This window comes from Rhinatrema bivittatum, chromosome 6, assembly GCF_901001135.1.
Source record: "Rhinatrema bivittatum chromosome 6, aRhiBiv1.1, whole genome shotgun sequence".
NCBI lineage: Eukaryota > Metazoa > Chordata > Amphibia > Gymnophiona > Rhinatrematidae > Rhinatrema > Rhinatrema bivittatum.
In genome coordinates this window covers 316,175,832-316,198,197 of record NC_042620.1, presented here as the reverse complement: position 1 = coordinate 316,198,197, position 22,366 = coordinate 316,175,832, and the positions used below count along the sequence as shown (strand labels likewise).

Below are 22,366 nucleotides of genomic sequence, written 5' to 3'. Positions count from 1 at the left end.
TGCGCCAGGCCAAGGGTCCACTTCCAGCGCAACAAGAGACAGCAGCAAAGGGATAGCAGGCAAGGTTTTTCATTCTCAGCTGTTTGAATACTGCAATAATATTCACTGCTGCAGGCACTATTACTTAATCACAGTGATTTTATTAATTTTGAAAACATTTTTCCTTTCCTCTTACTAAGTGGTATAGTAGTAAAGATATGTAAATTGCAACAACAAGATAAGCCTATCTTGATGAGCTCTAGTGATTAAAAAGAAGGCAAATCTCAACCATTGCAGTGAGGCACATCACATCTCTACGGTCTTTATAAATACATGTTAAAAAGAATAAACAAAACTAATATAAATATATGACATCACTACATTAATATAAAATGTTAGGATCTGAAGATTCTTTTTTCAAAAATTGCACATTTCCATTTATATCAATTTAAAGCCCAAATCCCTGCTAGCCCCTTAAATATACTTCAGTGAGAAAAGACTGGAGGAAATGTCCCTTTCTTCTGGACAGATGGGTGTTAAAAGTTACTGGAGCTGAAACCCTACATGAGACATACTGCTAAAGACATCACTCTCCTCCCTTGCCACCTCTTCTCAAACCCCGCATCCCACCTTCATGGCTCAGTGGTTATTAAACACTGGCCTTGAACACAAAATCAGCTGCTGCATCCGCCCTTGAAGGACACAGACTGGCACAGTTTAAGAGCAGCATCTGTGAAGGCAAAACTGGATTTGATTTTTATCTCTGCATAGCACTGAAGAGATCTCAAAGTGCAGATCCATGAATTCCCACAGACAGAAACAGAGGGTGAAAAAGCAAAGGAACTGAGATTCCAATTTATTGTGTAGTCGGGTTGCATCATATATGTGTGTGTGTGTGGTGGATTAAAGAAAACAGCATGGCTCTGGGTGAGCATCAGGTCTACACATGAGCTTGCAAAACGAACGCAATGCCCGAATGCAGGGGATCAACAATGTGTGCACCTTTCACTGGGGAAAAAGGTAGGTGATCCTGGAGCACATTTTTCAAATCTATAGGCCTTATTTTTAAGTGAAAAAGTACCTGAAGAAAAAGCAGGTGTGCTTCTCTGTGGGGAATTTTTCCTGGAGCAGTTTTCAGATGGAAAGTATGCGTGTGTGCATTCCTTTTAAAAATGTGCAAACCCTGTAGGTAAAGGTACTCGCAGACTTTGCATCACTGTGCCCCGTTTTTGAAAATGTCTCCCTTCATGTGCACGTAGGAATAGGAAATTTCAAAGGGGCTCGGGGGGAACATTGATGCGTGTAAGTCGGCGCACGCCCAGTGACACAGCGTGAGTGTTTGCGCACCCTATTTTGCAACTGGGTGCGCACAGCCACGTGCACCAGGGTATGAGCCCTGCAAGAGGGGGAATTTTATAACCAGCGTGCGCCCATGCCATAACCAGTTTCACCAATTCATTCAGTGTAGAGCTAAATCCTCTAAACTTCCCTTGTTTAGTAGTCTGCACGCCCCCAGTTACCCCAGACCCTTTAAACCCCGCAGGGATGGCTTTTTTTTTTTAAACTTACACCTCTCCCATAGCAGAAGTAAAGTTATCCGGCGGCACTGGCCCTGGCTATGTACCCGGGTACATAAGTGTTTGCGTGCACATCCCTTGGCCCTGCCCAGGAATACCCATGCCCAAACCACACCCCTTTTTAATCGGCGTGAGATATTCACGTACTGGGAGATGCGTGTGACTGTAGGTGGCTTTTAAAATCTGCTGGGTAGTGCAAGTCCTACATGCGTGCACGTCTCCCAATTTTGGTCCACGCCGGGGTTTTAAAAATTTACCTCTTAGATGGTAACTTTAAAACAAGCAAGTGTGTGCCCACATAAGCGCGCATGAGCATACTAGCGCACATGTGCTGGAATTTTAAATCCTTCTCGCAAGTGAGCGCATAGAATATAAAATACACCTAGCACACCAATGTGTGCTCCTAATTTTAAGCGGTTGCTCGAGGAATCTTTATTCACATGTCTTTCCTAAGGACCTTCGGCTTTTACAGGTGCAGATGAGCACATTTTAAAACATGCGTGCGTGAAGGAAATAACCAATTTGACCACTGAGCCCTCCAATTTGCCCAGTCTATCTCTAAGTCATCAAGATCCCTCTGGTTCTTCAGCCTGCACTCTCCCCAGTTTACCCAGACCCTTCACAGTCAATTTTTGGCTATAATGAGTTTTATTCTTACACCTGATAAACAGCAAAAGTATATATGGGCAGGTAACAGCCCGATGTGCGCTGTGTTCGCCAGTCTTCAATTTAGAATTTATGAGTGTAAATGTTGGCCTTGTCCCGGAATGCTCCTGACTCACTCCAAATCCATCCCTTTTTTTGGCGCGTTCTGTTATTTGCACACTCAAATATACACACTTGTTTGTCCAGTTTTAAAATAAGAGTTGCATGAATTCTTTTAAAATTCACCCCTTAGTGAGTCAAGTATTGTGGTGCGTGCTAATGAGAAAAGGGAGATTCAACTGAAAGCATAATGAGCTCCTGCAAATTATCAACCTATTCACTAAACCTCAGGCTAATTAACGACCACATGCTACAGACAAATATTTACCACCCACGCTCTCTAGACCATGCACCAAGCGCTGATTGCACAGACTATAAAATTCTCTCTGCTTGGCTGGAGGCAGGCTGTAAGAGGCATTTTGGATGGAGAAGCAGGAAGAAATTGTTGGGCAAAAAAAGAAAAAGGTGCACATTTTTTATTACCCAAAATGTAAAAAGGTAATAAGTAAAACATTTTAAATAAAAATTAAAGGAGGGAAAAGATCAGTAAAGGAGGAAACAGACAAATTGACACTTAGGATATAGAAACATAGAAACATATGGATATAGAAACATAGGGGCCATGATTTGAAGCTCCAGGGAGGAAGACTCAGAACCAATGTCAGGAAGTATTTCTTCACGGAAAGGGTGGTGGAGGAAGTGGTGAAGACTAAAACTGTGAAGGATTTCAAAGGGGCATGGGATAAACACTGTGGATCCATAAAGGCTAGAGGATGGGAATGAAGAGTAGAGCCATGGGGGTGGCTTGCTGGAATGGTGGCTACTGGGTGAATACTACCCTTACTCAATAAGCCTTTGCACAGTTAATGCAACTCCAACATTGCTCTCTGCTTCAACAGCAAGGGGAAATGTGGAAAAGAAGATTTGCATTCAGATAACAATCAAAAAGGACTGAAGTTCACAATCAGGGTAAATAAATAAACGTGGGGGTAGCTTGCTTGTTACGGCAGTTACTATCCTAAACCAATTAAGCCTGAAACATCACTTTAAATGCATATACAGTATTGCTCTCTGCTTCAACAGCAGGGGAAAATGTGGAAAAGAGGATTTGCATTCAGACAACAACCAACAAGGACTGAACTTCACAATCTGGGTAAACAAATAAGCGTGGGGGTAGCTTGCTCGTTACGGCGGTTACTACGCTAAACCAATTAAGCCTGATACATCACTTTGAATGCATATACAGCATTGCTTTCTGCTTCAACGTCGGGGGGGAAATATGGAAAACAGGATTTACATTCAAACAACACCCAACAAGGCATTGATCTGTGCAGTCTGGGTAAACAAGCATCGGAGTAACTTGCTTGATGCTGTGGTTACTAGGGATGTGAATCGTGTCCTCGATCGTCTTAACGATCGATTTCGGCTGGGAGGGGGAGGGAATCGTATTGTTGCCGTTTGGGGGGGTAAAATATCGTGAAAAATCGTTAAAAATCGTTAAAAATCGAAAAATCGAAAAACCGGCACATTAAAACCACCTAAAACCCACCCCCGACCCTTTAAATTAAATCCCCCACCCTCCCGAACCCCATCCCTCGCCGGAACATCGTTAAAAATCGAAAAATCGAAAAATCGAAAAACCGGCACACTAAAACCCCCTAAAACCCACCCCCGACCCTTTAAATTAAATCCCCCACCCTCCCGAACCCCCCCCCAAATAACTTAAATAACCTGCGGGTCCAGCGGCGGTCCGGAACGGGCTCCTGCTCCTCAATCTTGTCGTCTTCAGCCGGCGCCATTTTCCAAAATGGCGCCGAAAAATGGCGGCGGCCATAGACGAAAAAGATTGGACGGCAGGAGGTCCTTCCGGACCCCCGCTGGACTTTTGGCAAGTCTCGTGGGGGTCAGGAGGCCCCCCACAAGCTGGCCAAAAGTTCCTGGAGGTCCAGCGGGGGTCAGGGAGCGATTTCCCGCCGCGAATCGTTTTCGTACGGAAAATGGCGCCGGCCATACGTGTATGGCCGGCGCCATTTTCCGTACGGAAAATGGCGCCGGCAGGAGATCGACTGCAGGAGGTCGTTCAGCGAGGCGCCGGAACCCTCGCTGAACGACCTCCTGCAGTCGGCGCCATTTTGGAAAATGGCGCCGGCTGAAGACGACAAGATTCAGGAGCAGGAGCCCGTTCCGGACCGCTGCCGTTCCGGACCGCCGCTGGACCCGCAGGTTATTTAAGTTATTTGGGGGGGGGTTCGGGAGGGTGGGGGATTTAATTTAAAGGGTCGGGGGTGGGTTTTAGGGGGTTTTAGTGTGCCGGCTCACGATTCTAACGATTTATAACGATAAATCGTTAGAATCGTTTGTATTGTATTGTATTGTATTGTATTGTATTGTATTGTATTGTATTGTGTTCCATAACGGTTTAAGACGATATTAAAATTATCGGACGATAATTTTAATCGTCCTAAAACGATTCACATCCCTAGTGGTTACTACCCTTAACCATTAAGCCTTATGCTCGCCTTTGATGCAACTCCAACATTACTCTCTGCATCAATGGCAGGGGTTGGCAGGAAATTTGAATCAAACAGTTACCAACAAGGGCCCTGAACTTGGTGATTGATGAAACAGATAAGCATGGGAAAATAAGGGTGGAAGCTTGCTGGGCAGACTGGATGGGCCGAATGGTCTTTTTCTGCCATCATTTCTATGTTTCATTCCAAATCTTCCCCTCTAAGGCATACTCCCCTCTCCTTCCCTCCCTTCCAAGTGATAGTGCTGTCATCGCAGCAGCTGGAAATTTAAAAAATTCAGCACAAAGCCTCCTGCTCTCTCACATGCCCTGTTGCACTCTGCCCCTCATACTGGTTTCCAAGGAAAGAAGAATCTTTTGTAGAAGGAGGATTTGGGATGCAGGAGAGCCCATCAGCACATGAGAACTGTAGGAGGTCCCATACACATTTTTTTTTAATTTCCACTTGCAGCTGCTGCTATTGCTGAAGACTTAGTGCTGCTAGAGGAGACAATGGTGGGGCCTATAAGACAGGGGTCACAGGGCGTCTTGGGCCAACTTTTTTTCCCCCCTCTCTCACAGTCCCATGCTCCTGGGGTGTCAGTTTCTTTCCGACATGGGGGAGGAATACTCTTCCTGGGCCCAAGGTGTTGAGCGTGGCTCTCAATGTCTCTATCCTAGGGAGACCTCTGTCCACGTTCAGTAAAAAAGGATGTGAGTGCCATAGGGTTGCCAACTTTTCCCACAGACCAGGACTGGATACTTGAGGACCGGAAAAGTGGGAGGGGCGTGGAAGAGATGGTAACCCCCATTTGCATACATTTTAGATTCTGCCAGGAAACTGCCTAAACAGTGTGAGGAGGATGGGGCCAAGAGGGGCCATTGCTTAGATATGTGTGGAACCACTGGGATCTGAGGGCTGTGCTGGGCTGTGCTCCAGGACTTGTGAGAGAGAGAGAGTTTGCTGGACTCCCTTGCCTGGCAGAGCAGCCCAGCCTTTCTCTTCACCAAGCCTCCCTTCTTTCCCTGCCCCTCCCTGCTTCTGCTGCTGCTGCTCTTCCCAGGAAGCCTTTTCTCACCTGCAAGGTCCTGCCATTCTCCTCCACCAGAAGGTAAGGGTTTGCATTTGGTTCTTCTCCTGCCTTCTAGAACTGTGGAGGCTGCAGGTGGTGCTCAGAGCCTGGGGAGGGTAATAGCAAAAGCCAAGGGCAGGAAACCCCTTCCTGGTTAAGTTTGGGGGTTTTCCTTTCTTAGTTTTTTTACTCTAATTTGTTTGTCTGCTACTCCCTTCCCCTCCCCCGCTTGTGTTCCCTTAGTACCTATTTTAGTTTCTCCAGCTTCTTGTTTTTCTCCTTAATTATAGCCCAACTCCTTCCGTGACAGAGTGTGTGTATGTGATTGCCCCTCCCCCACCCCCAATTAAGCTGAAGTAAGCTGCTTTCTTGATTTTGTTACGGACATTTTCCCCTTTACAGCCCCAACTAAAGCTTGCAAAAGCAAAGCAAGCTTTGTCCAGGAGACCGAGTCTGTGTGAGGTCAACACAGGCCAAAAGATCCTCGTCTCTCCCAGCCCCCACCCTTTTATTGGCTGATTTTAAAAGCCATATTTCAGGGGGTTTTTTTCTCCTTGTTCCCTTCTTGCACACCTCCCCCACTCTTTCATTCCCTCCTTGTATTTGGACTCCTAATTTCTTTGTTTTCTCAAACCACTTGGCAGACATTTTGCCAAGGAGTGCTCCCATGAGCAGAATGGGGGTGGGGTGGGGAGAGAGAGAAAGGACCCTATCACCAGCCATGCCCAATACCAACCCAGCAATGGCAGGGACCCCTAATCCCACATTCATCCCTCTACTCCTGAGAATTCCATCGCAGGGAGCCTTTTTTCAACCTGCTGTGGGATTAGGATACAAGACAACCACCGATGCCTCTACAATAGCCACGGTCTTGGTGCAACCCACAAACCCTCAAACATCCAGGCCTTTTTTGTTTCCTACCACTACAATAGCAGACCTGGTGACCAAGGTGCCTGCCAGCAAGCTAATTGCTACCTACACAAGGCCGGGTCACGATGCTATTTCCACCTTGGGAGGCACAACATTTAACTTAATGCCCACTAAAGACAGCACCACCATCATCCCACAGGGTTATTTTACACCACTTTTGAGTGCAGCACAGGGAGGGACCGCTGTGGGAGGGACCAGTACTCCCTTATCAGTGACTACCACCCATGAAGGGATAAAATCAGGGATTACAATAATACCACCTCAACTAGATAGTAACCAGGAGGGGAATCCACCCAACCTGCCTGACCAGTGAGGGGAACCCCCCCTGCCCGCACATGCTATCTCTTCCCGAGGAGAATCGATGCAACCCTTGGACTCTACTACCCCTGCTGTCGCTATCCCACTCATTACATCGTGAGGTAAAGCCACCAAAGTGACCAGAGTCCCCTCTGTCAAAGGAGAAGCCCCAAATATCGGTGAGAAGAAAGCAAAAAACAAAAGTATATGCCAGTGATAATTCTGGGGGTTAAACCCCAGTGAAACACCACCCACTAAGTCATCTTATGAGACAATAGTGGCAGGAGGCAAGTTTAACTTAACCGCTAACTGTCCCCCCTTCAAGGACTGTCCCAACGCCTAGAGCTGGCATAGGCCATAAGCATGGGGTCAAGTGTCCATGGTGGTCACAGGAGAGGAACCCCCGGACTATGCGTCCATGATGGCAGAGTTGGTAGTCCTAGAAACATCATCCCCTGCAGAAAAATGTACGGCAAGGCGGTCATCTTTTTGGCAAGCCTTGCCACGACATGCAAGACGCTCGTGGAGGGGGCTGGTGGTAAAAGGGGTTTTCCACCTGTTGGAGCCCCTGGACAGAGTCGGGACCAAAGATATTCTATCTGATGTCCTTTTCTGCCGGATGAGATGCTGGCAATGCACCTCAGCTCCTTTCAGGGAGTCTTCAGCACCTTCAGGGAGCTGAAGACTCAAGTCTTGATAAACCCTGATGGGACACATCAACCATGTGTCCTGAAGCACATTGAATCGTATAGGAAGGAAGCTGTTGTGAAGCTTTAAAAAGGGCAAGAGGAGGCTGAGAGGTGTTTCATCACCCCCTATAACAGATTTGCGAACCACATATACTATACACCTGCAAAGTGTGCTCTCTGGCCCAAAATACCATCAGGGCTACTCCCCTTGCAGCCGCAGTGTCGTGTGTCTCAGCCACGATGGCCCACTCAGCCTCTCAGCAGAAGGCCCCAGATCCCTCCGGGTATGGTCAGGAGACCGGCATTTTACCTGGAAGAAAGGATCCCACCCCATCTACCATCTGCATGACGCCAGCCCTGGCTTTGACATCTGAAAACGCATACCTCCATCGCTAACACCAAGGTTCAGGAGAACCCTCCCCTGTCCAGGCAGAATCCTTGAAGAGAGACACCCAAGATCCCGGGCCAAGAGCCCCAAACTACAAGACTCGGATGGTGTAACATCTAAGGGAGGGAAGACCCCCAAGAACAAACCTGCTAAAACCTCTTCAATAATATCTCCTAAGACCATCGTACAGGCCAAGTCAGGGGATTTCCCTCTCCTTGACAGCAACAGTGAGCCTACTTACAGAACTTGCCTGTGGTAGTTAACCCCACAGATTCCTCCCCCACCGACCTCAGGAATCCAGCTATGGAGGTGGCATTACCCCCTGAAGAAACCCAGGCCATCTAGGAAAAGCAGTGAGAGGGTGGGGAGAAGAAAGCAGAGGCTGAAGAACAAGTATTGCAAGAAGTGCCGGCAAAGAAACACCGGTCAAAACAAACTTTAGAAATTGCAGGATCACAGGATCGAGTCATCTCAGCGCCTTCCACTGATGACACCTCGGGTGCCGAATCACTAGGCCTAGGTTAAAGGTGTCAGAAAACTATAGATGAACTCCTAGCCAAAAAAGAAGATGAAAGCCAGCGAAGAAGACCAGCCAGCCAAAACCCAGCAAAAAAGTGAAGAGGGAAGCATTGCAGCCCAACCCGGACACACCTTTTATTTCAGACAAGCCCCCCCCCCCCCCTTTACCGGTATCTCCGAGATGGGACGCTGGCGTTTTGAAGAATAGAATCGAAACACAGGCCAAACAAAGGGTGACGGTGGAAAAAAAACAGAAGAAAATCAGGAAAACCATACATACTAATGATTTAGGACAGCCATCAGAGAAATCTGTTACAGTCCCTTGATGCACAGAGGTCACCCGTCGTATTGGACCTGTAACATATCAACTCCGCTTGCCTCCAACCCTCGGTATCCATAACACGTTACACGTGTCCTTGCTGAAATCGGTGATTCTCTCCTGGCCTTCCTGTAATGCAGCTGAACCATCTCATCTGGTCACTGAGTCCGATACTACCTACAAGGTCTGAGAAGTCCTTGACGTCCGCTGCAGGGGCCGTCGGTGGGAGTACCTCCTTTCATGGGAGGGTTGCGGCCCAAAAGAAAACTCTTGGGAGCCAGCGCATAACATCCTGGATAAAAGCCTCCTTCTGCAGTTTCATCGTGCCCATCCGGGCAAACCCAGACCTGAAAGAGAGGGGTGTAAGGGGGGGGGGGGGTACTTTTGCATGTGCTGGCCAGACCCTCTTACCCCTGTTTGCCTACTCCAGCGCCTGGTTTTGCTGCTCTCATGGCCGGTGGCCACCGCCTCCGACCCCAGGCCGCTCCTCATGCTCCGTTCTGCTATGGATGTCCTTGCTCCGCGGGGAGACACCACCGTCTCGAACAGCGCCCCCTCCTAGGCGCATGTGCATGCGCATCAGCTGCTCTTTTAAAGGGGGCCGTGGTGGGAATCTCACCCGCAGCCCTGGATGATGACATCTCTGTGTCCCGGTATATAAGGCCGGGACCAGCCAGTGCTTCCTTGCCTTGGCAACAGGTCTCCACGCTGGTCATGTCCTGAGTTGCTTGTTTCTGCGTCTCCTCCGTGTTCCTGTTTCCTGATTCCTGATTTGTCCGTGTTCCTGATCCTGGTGCTCATTCCTGTTCCTGTGTTCATGTTTACCTTGCTTGTTCCATTGACTGACCTCCTAGCTTCGACTACTGCTACGTCTGACCATGTTACTGCTTGTCTCCTGGGATTAACCTCTGCTACATCTGACCACGCTACTGCTTCTCTCCTGGTATTGACCTCTGCTACATCTGACCACGCTACTGCTTGTCTCCTGGGATTGACCTCTGCTACGTCTGACCACGCTGCCTGTCTCCTGGTTTGTCCTTTGCCTTGCCTGACCATTCTTCTGATGATTTCTGGTATCGATCCATGCTTGCCCTGCTACTCTTCTTGCCTGCCGCCTGCCCTGATTTCAGCCTGCTCTATGACGCTCCGCTCGTCTTCATTCTGGACTTAGCCTTTCAGGCTTCAGCCTGTTCTTACTCGGGCGCCCTCTCCCTTCCTCCTGTATCCCTTGGTACACGGGTCTCCGCCTCATCCAGATCAGACTATTTCCACTACCGCTGCTGGCCCCTGGTTGACCTCCTGGTCGTCCCAGAGAAGACCTCGGACGGAGACCCACCTAAGTCTAGCCGGCCTCGGTACCCAAGGGCTCAACCTGCGGGGAACGAGGGCTGGTATTGGCGAAGCTCCAGCCAGCCTCCTTCAGTCATCCAGCTCTGCCTGCTGATGGTGGAGACACGTAGGGCTTACCCTGCGGGTAACATCAACCCCACCTCGATCCAAAGATCCACCTCTTGCGCAACAGCTGCCAGGTTTCAACATACACCAATATGCTTCCGCTGTAGCAAAATTGGTGAGCCCAAAAGATATTCTGGCAGCTACGAGAGCAAGTGGAGACGCAGTTCTTTTTGCCTCTGACACTGCAGTGGAAAGATCTAGGGCAGGGGAAATTCAAATTGGGTGTACAGTTCAACAACTTAAAGCCCTGGAAGAGCCAGGGACAAGAGTTATACTGTCTAATGTACCACCCTATCTCCCAGACAAAATAGTACGGCCACATTTAAAGATTCTAGGAGAGATTAAGTCAGAAATCTCAATAATTCCTTTGAGGCATAGGGAGGTAGGTTTGAAGCATTTAAAATCATTTAATCACTGAGTTATTATCAAACTGCCCAAAGAAAGACAAGAGGAAAGCGGTTGGTTTAGAGTTTCTTTTGCGGGTCGCCCCTGCAAGGTTTATTACAACATGGGTGAGGACAAGTGTCATCACTGCCATCAGATTGAACACACCAAACGGTGGTGCCCGAAGATAAAACTACCTGCCCCACCTCCCCTTACCTCTTGGTTGAAGAAAGCTTCAACCCCACCACCTGTGACACCTAAGGGACTGGCTGCCAAGTCATCTGAGTCTGGGAAGATCCATGAACATCTGAGTTCCCCAGGGGTAGCACCACAGGTCAGCATCAGAACACCCCCGAGGAACATCTTTAGTTCCCTCCTGAAAGAAAACTCTAAAGAGGTTGGTACTCCAAAGGACAATAAAAAGAAAGTTATAGGATCAGGAAAAGGATAAAAACCTCACATAGTAACCTTTAATCCCAGCAAGACATTAAAAACGTCAAGAGAAGAGAGATCAACTCCACCCGAGGACCACCCCCCCCCCCCCAATCCTCCTTCCCAAAGAGTCAGTGAAACCTCATAAGGTTAAAAAAGTGATGAGAGGCGCAACACGGCAAGTTACTCCACATGCTACAAACTGCCCAGAAGAAGCAACATCATCTCCCTCAGAGACTTTAAGGTCAAAACTGCAGCCATTCCCCCTGAAGGAAGTGGCAGTTGGACCCATTCCCTTTTCTCAGAGTTGTCCCCTCACTTCCCCTGGTAATTTTAGGCCCAGGGTAAAAAGGAAGGAGGATAATAGAAAGACTAGGGGGCACGCCATGAAGTTAGCATGTGGCACATTTAAAACTAATCGGAGAAAGTTCTTTTTCACTCAACGCACAATTAAACTCTGGAATTTGTTGCCAGAAGATGTGGTTAGTGCAGTTAGTGTAGCTGTGTTTAAAAAAGGATTGGATAAGTTCTTGGAGGAGGAGTCCATTACCTGCTATTAATTAAGTTGACTTAGGTAATAACCACTGCTATTACTAGCAACGGTAACATGGGATAGACTTAGGTTTTGGGTACTTGTCAGGTTCTTATGGCCTGGATTGGCCACTGTTGGAAACAGGATGCTGGGCTTGATGGACCCTTGGTCTGACCCAGTATGGCATGTTCTTATGTTCTTATGTTCTTAAGTTCAAGAAATAACGAGCCGGGCAGTGGTAAATGCAGATTTAGAAGCCTTTGCCTGGGTGTTAGAACCTCTCCCTCCCCCCTATAAAGCACAGAAAATGAGAGGCAAAAGGGAGAACCTCAAGAGAAAACAACTTTAGACATGGATTCTGCATAAAAGAATTAAAACAAAGGCAGTCTGACATCTTGGCCTAAATAATACAGGAAATGCTCTGTTAATTTAATGTTTTTTTCTCTCTCTCTCTCTCTTTAAGTAACAGGGAAAGATAGTATATTGAAGGGTTAGGACCTATAGAAGAATGTTTATGTTTTTCGAACAGATTTTGGTTTACTGTAAAAGTCTGATTTAGGAAAATACAGGACTTGAACATTGTAGGGCATTAGGGGTTTTTGCTTTTGGTTGGTTTTTCTATCCACTACTGTAAACTCTCTCCCTTTCTTTGGCTAAACAGTTCTGCTATGATGAGCTAAAGGGCACGGACTAAACACCAGTGATTCCTTTCTGCCGTGTGCAGTGTGTGTTGATGAGCAGACTGAGGACTGAATTCCCTGGTCTCTTTCTTTCCCTTACCTTTCCTTTTCTTTTTGAAAGGTAGATTGTCCTTGAATATACTGGACATTTTGGGGTTTTTTTTATAGACTGTATATGTTTCTTTGTGTGGGAACACGGGTTTGTGGAATTTTTCTGAGCTGAAGGACCCTGACTGAAAATCAAGTGTTTCCTTTTCTGCCTCTGTGCAGAGTGTATTGATGAAGAGACTGACTCTGCTGGATTCCTTGATCACCCTCTCTCCCTTATCTTTCTAGTTTATTTGAAAGGTAGATTGTCTTTGATAATTCTAGGCATGTTGTTTTATTGGTAAGCTGAGTAGGTTTTCTTCGTGTGTCCACGGGATATGGAACACACGTTTGTAGGTTGCTTTTTCTGCCCAGAGCGGGACCTCAAAGGCTCCCCACCCTTCGCATTTCCTGATAAAAATAGTGGAAGCTGAAGGCTATGCTGTGCCCCACCTCCTTTTTTCATGCTGTCCAATCACAGCAGCAGGTGTGTGTGTGTGTGGGGGGGGGGGGGGGGGTGGAGCAAGGATACAGCACAGCTCTCCGATGATAGACTCCGACCCTGCCTTTCTCACCCCCTAAGAGGCTATGGAAGAGAGGAGGACCCACCTGCAAAATTGGACTTTTAGCATCTGGTTGGTACTTCTGTCTTGTGGTTGCCCACAGTGCCTCAAATACAAAATAATGGCACTTTACACCCCAGCTCTCAGCATAAAATAGCTTGGTATCAGAATTTTCCAGCTTTCTTTATCTGTGGAAGTATTTCTCAACAAATGGGACAAAGAAAACCATTTCCCCTTCAGGGCTTGGAAAAGCAATTGTAAGCCAGAAGCTTAAGATATTATTCTTGCTCTAACTAGCAAAGGTGAATTAAATTGCAGAGGGGAGAACCCCTGTTCACTCTCTGTATAAAGTAAAGGCAAATGGTGACAGGTGAATTACTTGGCAATACTTTTGTTGGTTGAGACAGAGAAGGGCCAATGCAAATGCTTTCCCTTGAAGCCTTCAGAAGTCCTTCTCACCTATGCAAATGTTAAATTAACCTCTAGCTCCACTACAAGGGGGGTGCCATGGCTGGAAGCCAGTGGTATTATCCCTTGAACTGTAGTAATACCAAGTGGACCTGGCTACAATTGCTAGGATTAAATGGATATTTCCACAGAAGGAAAATTTTGGGTTGACCTATAGCAGTTCTTAGAATCAGAACTTGGGGTATAATCCTGGACCAGGGCCAATGAGGATCAGGAGATCGGTTGCTAATTAACTTTTTAAATTAGGTATAAAAGAAAGGTTCTCTTTTGTGTACAGTCAGACAAGCAGAACAAGGAAAAGACAGAAGGACATAGCAATGAAGTGAGGTTCCTACCCCAGCCACATGGCTGCTACCACAAAGGAAAGAACAGTTGCAGATAGATGGGAGCGTTCCTCATAGCCATAGTCTGTAGAATAGTAATTATATAGCAGTGCCGAGAAAGCAGTAGTTTGTTATTTTGTAGTGAGGGAAAGAGTGTGAGTTTCAAGTATTTCCTGACCTTTTGTTTCATTTATAGCTAGAAGGATAGTATTTAGAATAGTATCTACATACATTCAGTATCAGGCTGATTTAGTTGCATGGAAATTTGGAAGATTTGTCATGATTTTATATAGAAATGGAATATATATATATATATATATATATATACACACTTTTTTTTTTTTGTGAGAACTGGAACTTCCAGTTTTCTAAAGCAAGTGAACCTTGCAGCCACAAGATCTGAAGCATCTGCATCGGCTTCAACAAGCACACAGTGGAGCAGCATGTCTAAAAAAAAGGAAAACAAAACTCATGTGAGCAACTGAGAACTTATTCTTCTGGCTAGAATTTAGGTGGGAGTTTGAAGTATTTTATAAAAGAACTGAACTGAGATATAGAGTAGGGCTAGTGATTTTTTTTTTATATCTTGCATCCTGATTTTCCTTACTTTTCCATGTTAATAAAATCCTCTTTCTTTTTTTTACTATAATGCCATTTGTGTTTGCTATAGAGTATAAGAACCCTAATGCACTGTGTAACTGTGCTTGCACTGATTTTATATGCAATACTTGCTGTAGCTAAATTAGGTGGGTTTTATGTTAACACTTATTGTTCTGTTCTCTCCTCCAGCCTCTCCTGTTGGGAACCCCGACCACGGGTCGCCGCAGCCGGGTCCCCCTACCTGTGTCGGCAGACACCAGCTCCAGCTTCTCTCCATGGCGGTCTGAGGCAGGTCGCCCCAGGGCCCTGCCATGGCATCCTGCCCATGAGGTAGAGGCCACCAACTTCTTCCAGGTACCTGCCCCCCTAGGTGCATGCACGTGGCCAGGACTGCCTTTTAAAGGGGCCGCAGCAGGAAACCTGGCCCAGCCCCCAACGAGGACATCAGCTGGGGCTATTTAAGCCCACTCCTTTCACCCATTCCTTGCCTTAGCAACGGGTCTGCTCCTTGGAGTTACTAGTTGCTGCGTTCCAGTGTTCCTGCCTGTTCCAGTTCCAGTTCCTGCTTGTTCCTGATCACCAGTTCCTGCCTGTTCCTGTGGTTCCGCTTCCTTCTCTCCTGGTTCCTAGCCCTCTGATTGTCTTCTCAGTTCTGACTTCGGCCTGGCTTCCTGATTCTGCTGTCTGCTGCCCGTCCTGACTCTTGGCGTGTTCCCGGTTCCAGCTTGTCTGCTGCCTGCCCCGACCTCTGATCTGGTTCCTCGTGCTGCTTCTTCGCTGCCTGCCCTGACTCCTGGACTGACCTCGTTCATCCTGACCTCTGCCAGCCTCGACCCGGACTGTCTACCTCTGCTTCCTTCCGTGGACATCTCTACGCCAGGAGTCCTTTGCCTAAGAGCTGCTAGCCAGGCACCCAAGGGCTCAACCTGAGGGGAACAAGGGCTTGTATAGGTGAAGTTCCTGTCGGGTCTCCTGATCCTACACCACCTCCCGGCTACTGATGCCTATAAAAATTTGGCAAACCCTATGTTGCCTATGTCTAAATTCAGGTCTGGAGAGTGTTCATGTGTGTGACAGTGTATGTGACAGTGACAGAGAGCACACATGTGTATGAGAGAGAGCATGTGTCTGTGAGAGCGTGTATATGTGTGAATGAGTGTGTGTGTGTGTGTGTGAGAGAGAGAGAAATAAAGGAAAAATTTTGTGTGCCATTCTCACCCCTCCCCTCACTTATCCACAATAATATCAGAATACCTGGAAATCAAAAGTTTCCAGGTATGAAAAGAGGGATTATTTTTATCCTTATTTGTTTTAATGATTGTGTGGTATTTGATGTGTCTGCTGATTTGAAATATTTTATTAGTGTTTGAGAAATTTTGGATATTCTAGTCAGTTGTTTTGAAATATTTATTCTTTTTATAAGTACATATAAGGAACTCTTGGTTCCCTTACAAAAATTAATTACATTCTGGTGAGGTACTGAGAGATTAGTTAGCTAGAAGTTTGGGTTTTGTTCACCCACATGGGAGAAGAAGATGGTGTGATCAGAGCCTTTATAAACCCCTGCCACCATCTTAGAGTGTAGAGTATCGGTTGAATTTTCTGAAGGGCAGCATATCCCTGAATGTTCCTAATTTATTTATTTCTTGGGTTAGGATTCTGGGTCTCTGCATGGAGACTGGGGCAAGTAAGGAGACAGAGATCCTTATTCTGTTCTTTTGTCATTTTTTTGGTGACTGTTTTAGTTGCCAGAGGAGGAAGTTATTTTTTACACCCTTCTTGCCTCTTGATTGGTTGTTTTTGTGAGTTAATTGTGTGTCTTTTTTTGTTACTGAGTTCCCCAGGGGCCCAGAGACTGAGCTGCTGCTTTGAGGAGAGGTCTCTTTCCTGTTGAATGGACTTGGAGAAGAAGAGGTGTCATCAAAGAAGAATGGACTTGTACCCACTTCAAGGAGAAGAAGTTGAGGTATGAGGTAAGAATTCTGTGAGATGTAGAAGAGAAGAAAGTGTTCTGTGTGGTTGAGTATCTTTTTTGCATAATCTAAAATTAAACCTAAGTTGTGAATGCCTATGGCATATCTAAACTTAGCCAAACAACCTTCAGCTAACTCTAAATATTGAAGCTAGCTAAGTGAACTATTCCCTCAAAACATCTCAGAAACACCAAGTTATCTGGACAAATTTAATCTAGTGACTTATTCAGATAGAATTTGTCTGGATAAATGGCAAAGATGTTCAAAACTGTGCATTTATCTGGATAACTTAGAAGTTATCCAGATAAATGCCTTTGTGTATTGACCTCTTTCAGTTTCAGATTTTAAAAAATGGTTAAGTCATTATCAATCTATGTAGCTAGTTGCCAGCTTGGATAGGCTGTTGAGAAAGTTCTTGACTTTGATTGTTCTTCCTCACCCCTCCCCATCCCAGCTCTCTCCTGTCTGGCTTGCCTTCAGTAAAAAAACACCTCAAAAAAACCTGCTGTTTGTTTTTACCATAGACTTTAAAAGATTCAAAATTGAATACTTTTATTTTTTACAGAGCTCCCATCCATTCTTTCCAAATGAATGCATATCTTTAGTATTTGAACCTCTATGTGGCTTCTTGGATTTGATGTCCTTGAAACTGGACCTGGCGGTGAATACTGCTTTGCTGATTGAGCAGAAAATACCTAGAACTGAATTGAGCTTGTTTTTGTTTAATCCATGGTTAAGGAGCTGGTACTGAGTTGCTAAAACCCTGAAGTGAAAAGAACCTGCATATTTTGTTGTTATCCCTGTATTTATTTATTTACATGTATTTATAAACTGTCCTTCCAAACATTAAATAAAAATACGTTTAGAGCCTGAAGGACTGAGGTTTTCACTATGTTAAGGCTGAGAGCCTGGGCTTAAAAGTAAATGTGTTACTTTTCAGTTAGACAATTTAGTTGACTCTCTTAATGCTAAACAGTGAGAGTAAGTGGCAAGGAGAGTAATTCCCAAGTTTCTTGTTTCATTGTTCCACCTTAACTAGTAGACTCCATTGCCTGTCCCATCCAAGATGGCTGATATTCTGAGGAACGCAGCGTTCCATGGAAATATCAAAGTAAAACCAGAGTAAGGGAAGCTTAAATTCAGTCCAGACATTACTAAAATCAATAGGCCTAGAGTACGCAGATCAATATAAAATGTTTGAGTATTGCTTGGCAGGAGCCTTGCCGTCACAAGGCATTACGTGAGGTACAGAAATTGTGTTTGCTAATGTGACACGGGCACTCGATAGATAGATTGGAGAGATCAATGCTCACAGACATGTTTTAAATGGACTGTTAAGAATCCATTTATAATCTACGGTTTACGTAACCGGGCTGAGCGGAGAAGCAGGACAGGGTCCCTGCCGGAATCATTCGGCACAAGTGAATGCAGTGAATGTGTGAAATGTGTGCATGGGGAAAGATAAACTTGGTACAGTTACTAGCTGGGAGCTGTCAGCTCCAATATCAACAGCCTCCAGATTCATTAGATGGTTAAAAAAAAAAAAAAAAAAAAAAGCAAAGCGGAGGGGGAAGGGTGCGGGGGAGTTGTTTAGCAGGTGGCTGCTTTTTTCACATCTGTTTCCGAGGAGCAGGATCACGTCACTCCAGCTCCTGAAGAATTGGACTTGCCCCCTTTCTTTTTTTTTTCTATTCCAAACATATGTGTTGCCACAAGAGGGCAAGAGGGGTAACGTGTGTCTCCCCTCCGACTCTCCAGCACTGTGCCTCCCCTCCCCCTCTTTCTTTCACTGCTGGCCGGCCATGTGTTGAAGGACTGCAGCAGCCTGGATCAGAGATGGGAGGAAGCACTTCACACAGGGCTGCCCATTCTACCTCCCCACTCACCGGAGCTGCTGTGCTCTCTGCGGCTCCTCCTCATCTTGTACCCCCCTTCCCCTCTACACACAAACTACTGCAGGGACTAGGGTAGGGTCCAGAACAGGCACAGCAGCTTCTTTTCTTTGCCTTGCCACCGAGAGAAGAACAGGAAGCCCCCTACCTAGCACTGGGCAGGCAGACAGCTGTGAATGATTTGGAAGAGGGCAAGGGTTTCAGTGCTGAAAGGGGTGCTGATCAGAGGAGGGAGTGAGAACGCTGGTGGAAGGGGGTGAGGAAGAGGAGGTGAATGCTGGAGGTTGGCGCAGGGCAAAGAGAGGGTGAATGCCATTAGCCCAAAGGCAACAATGCAAAAAAAAAAAAAGATTGGCCAGCACTACCCCCCCCCCCCCACCACCACTCCAAGATCTGCACTGCCTTATGTTTCACAGCAGTGGGAAAAGATCATCAAGGCTGGTGTTGATGGGGGAAATAGAAGGGGAGAAAGAGAATGAGTGAGCGTGAGAGGATCTGGAGGCTAGAAAGGTGCAAGAAAACTGGAGGAAAGAGGGAGCTGAGTGTGAGAGAGAGAGTCTGGGGAAGTAGAGGGTGCAAGAGAGTTTGAGAGCAGGTAGATGGGTGGGTAGCAACTGGGTGCGAAGGGGTAAAGCAGGCCTGCAGTTAGGCACAGGCAGCCCAGGCAAGGGCCTAGGCCGCTAAATTTCCAGCCCACAGAGAAGCCTCTTTCTGTTTGCTTTAAAGCCATGGGCCAGCATAGCTTCAAAGGGGCGCCGCCATGGCACTCTGCCTATGGGCAAAAAAATCCTATGTGATCACCCACTGGGATTTGTTACCAGTAATCCCATTAGCTATGGATAGATAGGATAATGATTAAGGAGAGGCACCATTCGATGCAGCCCCTCCCTTTGGGGGTACTGGGATGGCCATCCCCCTGGTAAGGAAATAAAAGCAGCTCTCTCCCAAGAGCCTTTGGGTGCAGTTTACTTTGTGTTGAGAGTTTGAAGGAAGTGCAGGAGGCTTTTCTTTTGTTGGATTTTTGGGCCTACTTGAGGATGTCCTTGGGCAAGGTCGAGAATCTGCCCTTCCAGTCCATCCGGTCCACTCACTAGCTGGTTGCGTTTGCCTCCAGGGCTGTTTTGGGTTTTTGCTGAATTTTTCCTTTGTAAGAAGCCTGTACAACCCCTGGGTGTTGCCTGGAGAGAGGTCATGGGGAAACCTATCCCTGGGGGGCCCAGGATAGGGAAGACCTGCCCCTCTGCAACTTCCTGAGTAACAGAAGAATGGTGGTGACCCGCTGCAGAGACCTTCTGGGGATTTTTGGAAAAGTTTGGGAAAAGACCTTTTGGTTGCAAGCACCGGGAGGAAGAATTTTACTACCCCTTCCTACCCTGCAAGAGCAACATCTGAGAGCTGTGTGCTCCTGAGTGGATCCTTCTCATCAAAGGATTTGAGAGACTGATCCATTTGGAGAACTGTAAGACCATTCTAAAATTTTCAGGGAGCCCCCAGTTGGAGTCTTCACCTGGGAAAGAGGTAAATTGGGACTCTCTGTGCTTAGACTGTTCTACCAATTTTTACCAGCTTTGGAGGGTTTTTTTTTCTGTCCACACAAGGATACCATGTCCACTTGGGGGGGTCTCATTTATCCATGACCTGGAGAGTGAGTGTTTCCCCTACCCTGGTGGTAAGAGACCCTTGCACAGATAGAAGGAGGGTTGTGAACAGCAAAGATCAAACTAGGGTGCTCAGAACATTTTTAACTGTGCCATTTACTTATCTGATTCACCTTCAGTAAAGTTTACTTTTTGGACGCTCAAATCCGATTCTTCTGCGTATTGTTGGCACTTATAGTATCTACAGTAGTGAAAGCATCACACCTCTCCCAGGGAAAAGAGTTACAATGTCGCACCTGCCACTTTGTGTCTTAATGGAGAGATCCCTTCTCCCCTCCAGTAAAAGACCGAAGGCCTGGGGAAAGAGATGCGTGAGCAAGCTATTACGAGTGGATCCAGCCCTGTAAGATTTATTAATTCTTTTTTGGCCCTGTTGGTAGCTACCTGATACCCGAAAGCGGGGTTACACTTAAATCCAGCTCTGAGGTAAAGGGATGCAAGAGAGCTGGAGAGAAGGTAGAAGGGGGTGCAAGAGAACTAGAGGAGTTCAAGAGAACCAGGAGAAGGGTATGCAAGAGAGCAATAGGGGGGGAAATGCAGAGGGAGAATGTGTGAAAGGAGGCCAGAGGTGGTTATGGAAAGTGAAAAGGAACCAGAGATAGTTTCAGGATTGGGTGTGAAGGGGCAGAGGTGGTGGTGATGGAGAAGGGGTTACCTGAGAGGTGGCCAGAGGCCGTGATGGTGAGAGAGTGCTTGAGAGAGACACACACAACACAGAAGGGTGATGTCTGTGTAAGAGAGAGCCAGAAGGGGTAGTGGGGGGAGGGAAGGTGTATGAGACAGAGCCAAAGAGTATATTGGAGAAAGGGGAGTACATGCATGGCAATGACTGGGTGAGAGAAATTCAGTGAGAGGGTGATAGGTGGAGCACCAGAGGGGATGATTTGGACTTGAATCAGAGTGGGAATGTGAGGAGTGAGAGAGCATGAGAAGGGATAATTTGGATTGTGAGTTTTAGAGTAGGTGATTGGGGTTTGGGAGTCAGAGCAGGGATGATGGGGTAAAGAAGTCAGACTGGAGGGGATGGGAGAACATGAGAGAGAGTGAATAAAATGAAATGGTTGAGATGGGGTAAAAGTAAGAAAGGATGGTTGAAGGAAAAAAAACAGAAAGGGAGTGACTGTTAACAGAGAAGGAAGCCAGATAGAAGATTGGTGAAGAGTGCAATCTAGTGAGGAAGTGATGCAGGGATGAGAGAGGATAATGAAGAGGAAAGTGTTGCGATAAGGAGAACTGAAGGATAAGAGATGGTGAAGAAAGGAGATGAGATATCCAGGTATCAGTGGATAGATTGGATGAAGAGATGACAATACAAGGGAGAGATTTAGAGGTAGAGAAGAGAGAAATAAAGAAAAATGAGATGAGAGGGAAAGATCTAGATGAAGACAGGCGCCAGCACAGAGTCGTGGGAGCAGCCGCTTGTTTTTCACGGAGCTTCACAGACCGCTAAACAAACTTAACAAGTTGAACATTGCTGGCACAGTAATCAAATTCACTATCACAACATCTAATGTTTCACTGGAATACCGGTCTCTCTTGCGCATATCCAGCCCTTGAAGAAGGAGCCAGCCTCCGAAACATCAGGATGTCGGCTGAGGCAAGACCGACTACAATTTTGAGATAAGTGAATATTGCAACAGTATCCACGTGATCATTTCAGCAACAATTGCACAGTGGACAGTGAGCACTACAAAAGTTTGCATTCCAACACTGGGGTACCTAATGATTTTTAAAGCCTACACATAGGCTTCACAGTCACGATAGCCGTATTTTTTTTACAGCATCGTATGAAGGTACACTCAGATTATTGACATCCATATAACAGGTCTCTTTTTGAATTCATAAGTTATAAACTATTCACCCCAGGAATGCCTCTGTTCCACTTCTTTTCTGAGCAGCTATATTTACGCACCTTGCAATTTTAGGTGCACATTAGTAGCTGGAGTTTTTATCTAGTTGGATTTATCCAGCTAACTTCCAAAGTTAGCCAGCTACACCTTTTGAAAGTCCAACCCAAAGGGTCTAATATCTATGTAGATATAAGGGGTAACTTTCAAAGATTTAGGTGGGGGTTGTGCATGTAAAATTGGCATATATGCACATACATAAGTAGCCTCTGTGCACAATAGTTTTCAGAAGGGGAGGAATACTTGTGTATTGTCACTGCTACTTGAAAGTGTATGCATATACTAAGAGGAAATTTCTAGAGCATTTGATGGATTTTGGAAGCCTATGCACATTTTGGGATTTTATAAACTGAATATGTGCATTCATTAGGGATGTGCATTCGTTTTTCACGAATTAGACAATGATATTGTCTAATTCGTCATGGTT

The 22,366-nt window shown here is 46.3% G+C and overlaps 1 long non-coding RNA gene across 2 annotated transcripts; it reads left to right on the top strand.

The window, feature by feature from the left end:
- The first annotated feature begins 5,567 nt into the window (after positions 1-5,567).
- Positions 5,568-17,344, top strand: LOC115093308. Of its 2 annotated transcripts, none has more exons than XR_003857279.1 (4): positions 5,568-5,882; positions 14,699-15,460; positions 16,354-16,482; positions 17,048-17,344. It is a non-coding gene; the product is annotated as an uncharacterized LOC115093308 (long non-coding RNA). The 2 variants fall into 2 exon arrangements; XR_003857278.1 differs by having other exon boundaries at positions 16,346-16,482.
- Positions 17,345-22,366: the final 5,022 nt, after the last annotated feature.